Genomic DNA, 9,783 nt, shown 5'->3' with positions numbered 1-9,783 from the left:
CCCCTCCTTCCTCGCCTCTGGGGGTGTTGCAGAGGGCCTGCCTGGTTAAGTCTCCTCTCTTGTGCCGCTCAGAGGTGCCTCCATGGCCCCGGGACAGGGCAGGATCTGGGCCTCCTCCTCCTCCTCCTCCTCCTGGTCGGTGGAGCTGCTCTCGCCCGCTGGAGGGGAGGGGAGCCAGGACAGAGCCCTCCTGCCCTGCCCACCCCCACCCCACCCCCATGCGCTCCGTCACTCACTGGCAGCCTGGCCATGGGTTGCCGGAGCATCCAATGGTAGCCAGGGCCTCTCCCACTGGCCCCAGAAGCCCTTCGGCCAGCTGAGCCAGCAAGGAGGAGGAGGAGGAGGAGGAGGAGGGCTGCGGCAGAGACCCAGAGGAGTGTCAGCCCCACGTCACCAGCAGAGGACAGGAGGAGAAAGAAGCGTCTGCGTGCCTGAGCTTCCCTTCCTTTCCTCCTTCCTCCGTTCCCTTCCTTTCGCTCTGCCTTCCTGCCTTTCTCCCATCCCTTCCTTCCCCTTCCTGTCTCCCCTCCTTCCTCTTCCTTTCCTGTCTTTCTTTTTCCTCTCTCCCTTCCTTCCTTTCACTCTTCCTCTCTTTCCCTTCCCTCTTCTGTCTCTTTCCTTCCCCTTTCTTCATTTCCTCTCTTTCTCCCTTCATCCCCCCTTCTTTTTTCTCTTTCCCTCTCTTCCTTGTTGCTTTCCTTTCTTCCCCTCCATCCTTCCTTGATCTCCTTTTTTCCTTTGTTCCCTTCACGCCTTCTTCTTGTCCTTTCTCTTCCTCCATCCTTCCTTCTTCTCTCTCTCTCCCTTCCTTCCTTCCTCTTTCTTCCTTCTTTTCCTTTCTCTCTCAATCTTTCTTCTTTCTCTGACCCTTCCTTCCTCTTCCTTTCATTCCCCTCACCCTCCCTCTCTTTCCTTCCCCTTTCTCCTTCCTTCCCCTTTTTCCTTTCCTCTCTCTTTCTTGCTCGTCCTCCCTTCCTCCTCCCTTCTTTTTTCTCTTTCCCTTTTACTTTCCTTTCTTCCCCTTCATCCTTCCTTGATCTCTCCTTCCCTTCATTCCTTCACTCCGCCTTTTCCCTCACCCTTCCTTTCTTTCTCCCGTCCTCTATTTCTTCCCATTTCCTTCCTTCCTTTCTCCTTTCTTTCTTTCGCTCGCCCTTCCTTCCTCTTTCTCTCTTCCTTATTTTTTCTTTCCCTTCACCCTTCCTCCCTCTCTCCCTGCTGTCTCTTTCCTTCCACTTTCTTTCTTTCCCTGCCTTCCTTTCATCCTTCCTTTCCTTCTATCTCTTTCTTCATCTTCCTTTTCTCTCTCCCTCTCCCTCCCTCCCTCTCCCCTCTCTCCCTGTCTCTCTCTCTCCCTCCCTCTCTCTCCCTCTCTCCCTGTCCCTCTCTCCCTCCCTCCCTCTCTCCCTGTCCCTCTCTCTCTCTCCCTGTCCCTCTCTCTCCCTCCCTCCCTCTCTCCCCCTCTCCCTCCCTCTCTCCCTGTCCCTCCCTCTCTCCCTCTCTCCCTCCCTCCCCCTCTCTCTCTCTCCCTCTCTCCCTCCCTCTCTCTCCCTCCCTCCCTATCTCCCTGTCTCTCTCTCCCTCTCCCTCCCTCCCCCTGTCTCTCTGTCTCCCTCTCTCCCTCCCTCCCTCTCTCTCTGTCCCTGTCTCTCCCTCTCCCTCCCTCCCTCTCTCTCCCTGTCCCTCTCTGTCCCTCTCTCTCTCCCTCCCTCCCCCCCTCTCTCCCTGTCTCTCTCTCTCCCTCCCTCTCTCTCCCTCTCTCCCTGTCCCTCTCTCCCTCCCTCCCTCTCTCCCTGTCCCTCTCTCTCTCTCCCTCTCTCTCCCTGTCCCTCTCTCTCCCTCCCTCCCTCTCTCCCCCTCCCTCCCTCCCCCTCTCCCTCCCTCTCTCCCTGTCCCTCCCTCTCTCCCTCTCTCCCTGTCCCTCTCTCTCTCCCTCCATCTCTCCCTATCTCTCTCTTCCTCTCTCCCTCCCTCTCCCCCTCTCTCTGTCTCCCTCCCTCCCTCTCTCCCCCTGTCTCTCTGTCTCCCTCTCTCCCTCCCTCCCTCTCTCTCTGTCCCTGTCTCTCCCTCTCCCTCCCTCCCTCTCTCTCCCTGTCCCTCTCTGTCCCTCTCTCTCTCCCTCCCTCCCCCCTCTCTCTCCCTTCCAACTTTGGTCTCCAGAACTGGTTAGGAGCATGGAGTAACTCTTACAGCTGCTGCTCGTAATAATAGTAACCTGACGTGGCTCCGACTCAGTTTCCCTCAATGTCTTGGCTTGGAAGCTCGGAATTGCCCTACGTAAGGGTCCACAGACCCCCCAACCGGGAATTCATTACAGGCAGGTAAAGCGAAATACATCAAGATTCAGGGTGAATACGGTGCTACCTGCAACCCGTGTTAAAAGAAACCAAGGTTGCACTTGAATTACACGGAAGTCACCAAGCAGGATTTGGGCCATGAAATAAGACTTTTCTTTCCTTCCTTCCTTCCTTCCTTCTCTTTTTCCTCCCTCCCTTTCTCTCTGTGCCTCTCTTTTCCTTCCTTCCTCTTTTCCACATCATCTTCCTTCCTTCCTTCCTCCTTTCCTTATCTTTCCTTCTTCCTTTTTTCCTTCCTTCTTTATCCTCCCTTTTTTGTTCCTCTTTTCCTTCCTTCCTTCCTTCCCTCTTTTCCCTCATATATCTTCCTTCCTTCCTCCCTCTTCCTTATTTATTTTCCTTTTTTTCCTTCCTTCCTTCCTCTTTTTCCCTCCCTCCCTTTCTTTCTGTTCCTCATTTCTTTCCTTCCTTCCTTCCTTCCCTTCTTTTCCCATATATCTTCCCTCCTTCTTTTCCCTCATATCATCTTCCTTCCTTCCTTCCCCTTCCCTCTCTCCTTCTTTTCCTTCCTTCCTTCCTTCCTTCCCCTTCCCTCTCTCCTTCTTTTCCTTCCTTCCTTCCTTCCTTCCCCTTCCCTCTCTCCTTCTTTTCCCTCATATCTTCCTTCCTTCCTTCCTTCCTTCCTTCCTTCCTTCCTTCCTTCCTTCCCCTTCCCTCTCTCCTTCTTTTCCCTCATATCTTCCTTCCTTCCTTCCTTCCTTCCTTCCTTCCCCTTCCCTCTCTCCTTCTTTTCCCTCATATCTTCCTTCCTTCCTTCCTTCCTTCCTTCCTTCCTTCCTTCCTTCCTTCCTTCCTTCCTTCCTTCCCTTCCTTCTCAAGAAAATCCTACTGACTACCCAAGGCTTACTTCTGAACAAAGTCCTATCAAAACAAACTTCTTTCCTGGCCGAGAGAAAGACTTTTCGCTCTTCGCAATTCGCCTAGCCACGGCTGACCCCTTTTCCAGCCTTCCTCCACGTGGACCGCCACCGCACGCCAGGAAGGAAGTCTTAGCGTTTATCGGCGAGATAAAGCGCCCAGCTGTAAGTGACATAATAGTTTCGAGATATTCTTCCTGTCTGGAATTCAGGAGCACAAAACAGCTGCTGCTTTAGGCAAGATGACTAATCACCTTGAACCCTTAGGAGTCTGGGAAGATAACTCTCACGGAGATTTCGCTCCTACTTTTATTTCATTTGCTTCCTAAATTTCTATTTCGCCCATCTCACCATCTCCGGGCGGTTTGCAACCGCACAATCCAACAATATAAGCGCCCGAATACAGGTAGTTCTCGACTTAGGACCACAACTGACCCGAGAATTTCCGTTGCTAAGCAAGACACTTGTTGAATTTGACGGGTTCACGCAGGAAAAGCTGGCTCATTGGTGCCACCTACTGCTCACGTGGAGTCTTGCAACCCTGGTCCACTAAAGAAAGTTTATTTTTATTGCTATTCTTTTTCACCTTCGGTAAAGGTTCCCCCGCACAGGCGTGCTAGTCGTTTCCGACTCTAAGGGCCGGTGCTCATCTCCGTTTCAAAGCCGAAGAGCCAGCGCTTGTCCGAGGACGTCTCCGTGGTCACGTGGCCGGCATGACTAGACGCCAAAGGCGCACGGAACGCTGTTCCCTTCCCACCGTAGCGGTCCCTATTTTTCTACTTGGATTTTTTACGTGCTTCCAAACTGCTAGGTTGGCAGAAGCTGGGACGAGTAACAGGCGCTCACTCTGCTACGCGGCACTCGGGATTCGACCTGCCAAACTGCCGACCTTCTGATCGACAAGCTCGGCGTCCTAACCCACTGAGCCACCGCGTCCCTCATTTTTCACCTTAGATCCCTGCTTATTTTTAATGTGATATCACGTATTTTAAACTACAGCTAGTCCTCACAAGCACAATTAGCTCCAAAGTCTTGTTGCTAAGTGAGACACTCGTTAAGTGAGTTTTGCCCCATTTTAAGCCACTTTTTTCAGGGCCATTGAGACTTCAAACGGTCAATAAATGAAACACAGATATAGCTAACCCTTACCGTGTTTCCCCCAAAATAAGGCAGGGTGTTGCATTAATTTTTGCTCCAAAAGACACATTACGGCTTGTTTTTCGGTTAGGTCTTATTTTCAGGGAAATACAGTATTAAACACGTCCGTCTGCCTGAGGATCTTAACTAGGGCTTATTTTTGGAGTAGGTTTTATCTCACGAGCATCCTGGGGAAAAAAATCAAGCTAGGCCTTATTTTCCAGTTGGGTTTCATTTTGGGGGAGTCACGGTAGTAGTTAAAAAGTTTCCAATAATTTATCAAAAGTCTTTTGACTTTTATAAAAAAAAAAAAAGCCAAACCAGGGTTAAAACGGGTTTGAAAATAGGTTAAGGTGGGTTAAAAGTAGGTTAAAGCGCAAGGTTAAAAGGGGTTAAGGAGTTAAAATAAGAATAGAATAGAATAAAATAAAATAAAATGACTTGGGGAGGAGCTCTTTCGCAGCCTTTGCCCCCGTTCACCGTCTTGTAAAACTTATTATTAATCGGTAGTACTTAAGTGAGGGACGTGGTGGCTCAGTGGGTTAGGACGCTGAGCTTGTCGATCAGAAGGTCGGCAGTTTGGCGGGTCAAATCCCGAGTGCCGCGTAGCAGAGTGAGCGCCTGTTACTCGTCCCAGCTTCTGCCAACCTAGCAGTTCGAAAGCACGTAAAAATGCAAGTAGGAAAATAGGGACCGCTCCGGTGGGAAGGGAACAGCGTTCCATGCGCCTTTGGCGTCCAGTCATGCCGGCCACATGACCACGGAGACGTCCTTGGACAAGCGCTGGCTCTTTGGCTTTGAAACGGAGATGAGCACCGGCCCCTAGAGTCGGAAACGACTAGCACGCATGTGCGGGGGAACCTTTACCTTTACCTTTTTACTTAAGTGAGTTCTTAACCCACCCTCAATTCTAGCTACCCCACTAAGCTTTTCTGACACTTCAAAACTACTTTTTTTTCCCCGACCGTCCCTCTGACTATTCCCAGCTACTGTGATAAGATTATCTACAAATATCACCACGCTGCAGCCTGAGCACCAGCTATAGAAAAGGGCTGTGATGTCTGTTAACTTTAAAAAAAAAGCAACAATTCTAGTCATCGTTATCTCTTAGAGAAAAGATCAGAAGAGATTCCAGGAAATTTTCTGAGACACCAGTTGGTTAATCCTAATCGAGCAGTGGATTAGAGTTAGGGGTCCACTCGCTCCTCCCCGGGCTTGGTCGGCGTGTGATGGATTATGTGTTCCCCAAGAAAGAAAAGAAGGGGCTTTGAAGGCTTTTTATAAGATGAAATGAGAGGAAAGGATCACACAAGGGCTGGCAGGTTAATCTGATGTGTCCGCGAAAAAATAAAATAAAATAAAAATAAAATCAGAGCTTCCATCTTTCAACATCCAAATCTTTTTAATGGGCTTAAGGACTTAAACCAGATCGGTTTAGGTTTAACTGCCACCAATTCCTGAAGGTTTCGGGGTGGAAAAGGAAAGATACAAGCTTGGAAACACACTCTCGAAACTTTCCAAAGCTTCAACAAACTATGAAATACGAATTTGCTAGATTAATAGGAGAACTAATCCTACTTTCCTTTGGGGAGTGAACCGTTTTATGAATCCTCTCCCCATTTCCTGGACACCCCTGTGGTCTTTTGAAGCCATCGTGGATTGTATAAACCATCATGCCAGGTTTATACCCCACCCTGGATATATAGACAAGGGGTGACCTAGGACACTTAGCAGAAAAGCTCCATTGAGGTACACGTTACACTAGTAGAATTTTTAATCTCTTGGCTGTTTTTAAAGACAACACAGAAGCCCGATATATACTGCTCAAAAAAATAAAGGGAACGCTTAAACAACACAGTGTACTGTATTTAATAGTAGGATGTCTTATCTTGTGTTCCCTTTATTTTTTGAGCAGTATATATATATACATTTTCTTATCTCGGTGGCTTCTGCTGACTTGGACAATCTAATCTTTCAACTTTTCAACTTGGCCTCTGTTTTTAATTGTTTGTTTTTCAATAGGGCACCCTTTTTAATATATATATGTATATATATATATATATATATATATATATATATATATATATATATATATATATATATATATATATATTGTGTGTGTGTGTGTGTCTTGAGTGTTTTCAGCACCTCGTCAACCCAAATATGGGCAAAATCTTTTGCCTGTATCAACCCAAACTAGGGCCATCCACAGACAATTGTTTGCATTAAATAAATTTAATTTAAATTTAATATTTGTCAGCAATCTAATTTACATATAAAAAGGTTCCCCCGCACAGGCGTGCTAGTTGTTTCCGACTCTAGGGGCCGGTGCTCATCTCCGTTTCAAAGCCGAAGAGCCAGCGCTTGTCCAAGGACGTCTCCGTGGTCACGTGGCCGGCATGACTAGACGCCAAAGGCGCATGGAACGCTGTTCCATTCCCACCGGAGCGGTCCCTATTTTTCTACTTGCATTTTTTACGTGCTTTCGAACTGCTAGGTTGGCAGAAGCTGGGACGGGTAACAGGCGCTCACTCTGCTACATGGCACTCGGGATTCGACCCGCCAAACTGCCGACATTATAATATAATATAATATAATAATATAATATAATGTAATGTAATGTAATGTAATGTAATGTAATGTAATGTAATAATATAATATAATATAATATAATATAATATAATATAATATAATATAATATAATAATATAATATAATATAATATAATATAATATAATATAATATAATATAATATAATATAATAATATAATAATATAATATAATATAATATAATATAATATAATATAATATAATAAATATAATATAATATAATATAATTTTTGGGGCATCTTGTTTAATCTCTTTTAATTTTTGTATTCTTGTCTTTTCACATGTATTGCCCTGTTCACGGCCCTGAGTCCTTCGGGAGAAGGGCGGTATACAAATAAAATTATTATTATTATTATTATTATTATTATTATTATTATTATTATTATTATTATTATTATATAATAATATAATATAATATAATATAATATAATATAATATAATATAATATAATATAATATAATATAATATAATATAATATAATATAATATAATATATAATAATATTACATTACATTACATTATATTATATATGCATCACAGCCCAAAGCACGACTTTGGCGTTAAATTTAAGCCTGGGTGCAATCAGTTGTCAAGCACACAAAGACACACCAAAGGCAAAGCCATCCCAATTAATCATCATCATCATCATCAAATTTTAAGTACATTTGCGTGTCAGTCCTGATCTGGAATAAGGTACAAAATTCAGCCTGCTGGCTTTGCATGTCCATTCCAGTCCCTAAAACCAGGGCTTTTTTTCTCACAGAACGCTCAGAACGGAGTTCCGGCACCTTTTTTGGATGGAACCTTGTAGGGTAGGCAAGGCAGGTTGTATGACACGTGTGAGTTCCGGCACCTTTTTCTTTTACAAAAAAAGCACTGCCTAAAACTGAGAGGTTTAAAAAGGCAAGGCAGCAGTTGGTAAAACAGACCTCGGACGTCCATTAAAAATTGCTGGCTGAAGTAGCCAGTCTGGGCTATTGTCTAACTAAAGGTTATAGTGACATGAAAATGATCAATATCAGATTTCATTGTGAATTCTTATTTTGTCTCTGAAGAGCTGGGATGCCATTTTCCAAACCTGCCCATCTGTGCATTCTCCCACCCCAGGTAGGATACAACCTGGGTTTAGTTTTTGTAAATCAGTTCTTTCTTTCGTTTGAAAGCCTGCTTTGCAGCTAGTCCTGCATTTACGACAGTTCGTTTAGTGATCATTCAAAGTTACAACGGCACTGAAGGTTGCAGCCTCTCCGTGGTCACGTACTCAGAATTCAAACACTTGGCAACTGACTTGTACTTAATGACAGTTGCCCTGTCCTGTGGGTCATAGGAATCCCCTTTTGCAACTTTCCGGCCATGCAAAGTCAGTGGGGGAGCCAGATTCACTTAATAACCGTGTTACTAATTTAACACCTGCAGGGATTCACTTTAAAAATGTGGCAAAAACATGTCACAAAGTAGGGCAAAATTCATGTAACTACTGTCTCCCTTAGCAACAAAAAATTGGGGGCTCGTAAGTGGACGACTACCTGCATTTTCGGCAAGCTGTTTATTCGTATTAACGAGGCGGGGGTAGAGGGGTAAATGAGAAAACAGGGCTGAGGACCTCATTGTGCAAATGTCTTATCTGCTGAGGTCGCATTCCCAGAACCTGGGGAACCCCCCCCCCCGAATAGGTGAGGTCATTGCTTACCTGTTGCCACCCCACCTCTTCAACAAATGCTGCAGACGTGACAGTACGTTAAAATATTGCAGTGGCTTCCTTTTTCTGAAAAGGTGCAAGCAGCGCAGAGGCATCGCAGAGTTGGTAGGCAGAAGGTCAAGAAAAATGGAGCCTCTCTGCCTTTTAGGTCTGAAAACATTGTTTTTGTGCTAAAGTCCTAGGGTAGCTTCCGACCTCAGAGCAGAGCCAGTTCCCTGCAAGGCAGCGTCCGACATTCAGGTTTCATATGACCGAAAGAACACGCCAAGAGCAGAGTTTGAGAGTCTTACTTCTGAATTACAGGGGAAAATCTCCGCCTAGGCTCGTGTTACTTTCTTTTCTGCCTGGGTATTCATAGGAAGAGGGGGGGAAATAATAATAATAATCAGCTTATAGGAAGAACTAGTTTTTAGAGGGGCAGGAAAGAAATCTCGAGAAAGCAAGCTAAATTAAATTGCACTCATCCTGGACTTTGCTTCGATTGACGACTTCAAATCAAACATGTTTAAAAAAAAAGAAAAGATTAATAAACCTGTTTGTTGAACTCTCGGCTTCCTCAAGAAATCGGATTGCCCTTTTGAGCAGTCGCAGCAGCTGTTGCCGTCCCGGGTCTGTTGGCGATTGCCTTTCTGCTCATCCGAAATCCAGGCGAGGCCGGCAAAAACTGGGCAGATCTATGGAAGAAACAGCACAGGTGACTTCCCTTCCATGTTACCTTCACCTGCCGGGAGGAACCTGTCTCTGACTCAGCTGCCCCAGGGCCAAGATCCACCCTTTGCAATGCCGGGACTCTTATTTCATGTCAGCTTTTCGCCCTGCCGTCACCGGGACCCCTTCGTGCAGGGGGAAAAAAACCCCGGCTCACTATTGCCATCTAGTGCTCACTTGGAGTCTTGCAGTCTAGATCTGGTTTTTTAAAAAAAGTTGATCGGCGTTGCCGTTAATTTTTAATCTTACACACCCTTTTGTGCTTTGAACGCTGTCAGCCGCAGGCAGTCCTTGACTTACGGCCACGATCGAGCCCAGAGACATTGAGTTTTGCCCCATTGTACAAGCTTGTCTTACCGCAGTCGTTTGGTTACTCACAGGATTGTTAAGTAGGCTTGTCAGCACGTCAATCAATCA

General features: G+C 45.8%; 1 protein-coding gene across 5 annotated transcripts in view; it reads right to left on the bottom strand.

Moving 5' to 3' along the window:
* Positions 1-9,580, bottom strand: part of ARHGEF10L (Rho guanine nucleotide exchange factor 10 like) — a 70,949-nt gene extending 61,369 nt beyond the window's left edge. For 2 of the 5 annotated variants that reach the window (XM_083375557.1, XM_083375556.1), the window contains exon 1: positions 9,191-9,580. The gene's annotated coding sequence lies outside the window, so the exon portion shown is untranslated. The remainder of the gene's footprint in view (positions 1-9,190) is intronic. The other 3 variants (XM_083375559.1, XM_083375560.1, XM_083375558.1) reach the window with 2 other exon arrangements.
* Between the last annotated feature and the right edge of the window lie 203 nt (positions 9,581-9,783).

This window comes from Vipera ursinii (genome assembly GCF_947247035.1).
Source record: "Vipera ursinii genome assembly, chromosome: 17".
Lineage (NCBI taxonomy): Eukaryota > Metazoa > Chordata > Lepidosauria > Squamata > Viperidae > Vipera > Vipera ursinii.
Note: the sequence above shows the minus strand (reverse complement) of the source record. Positions and strands in the feature narration are given on the sequence as shown.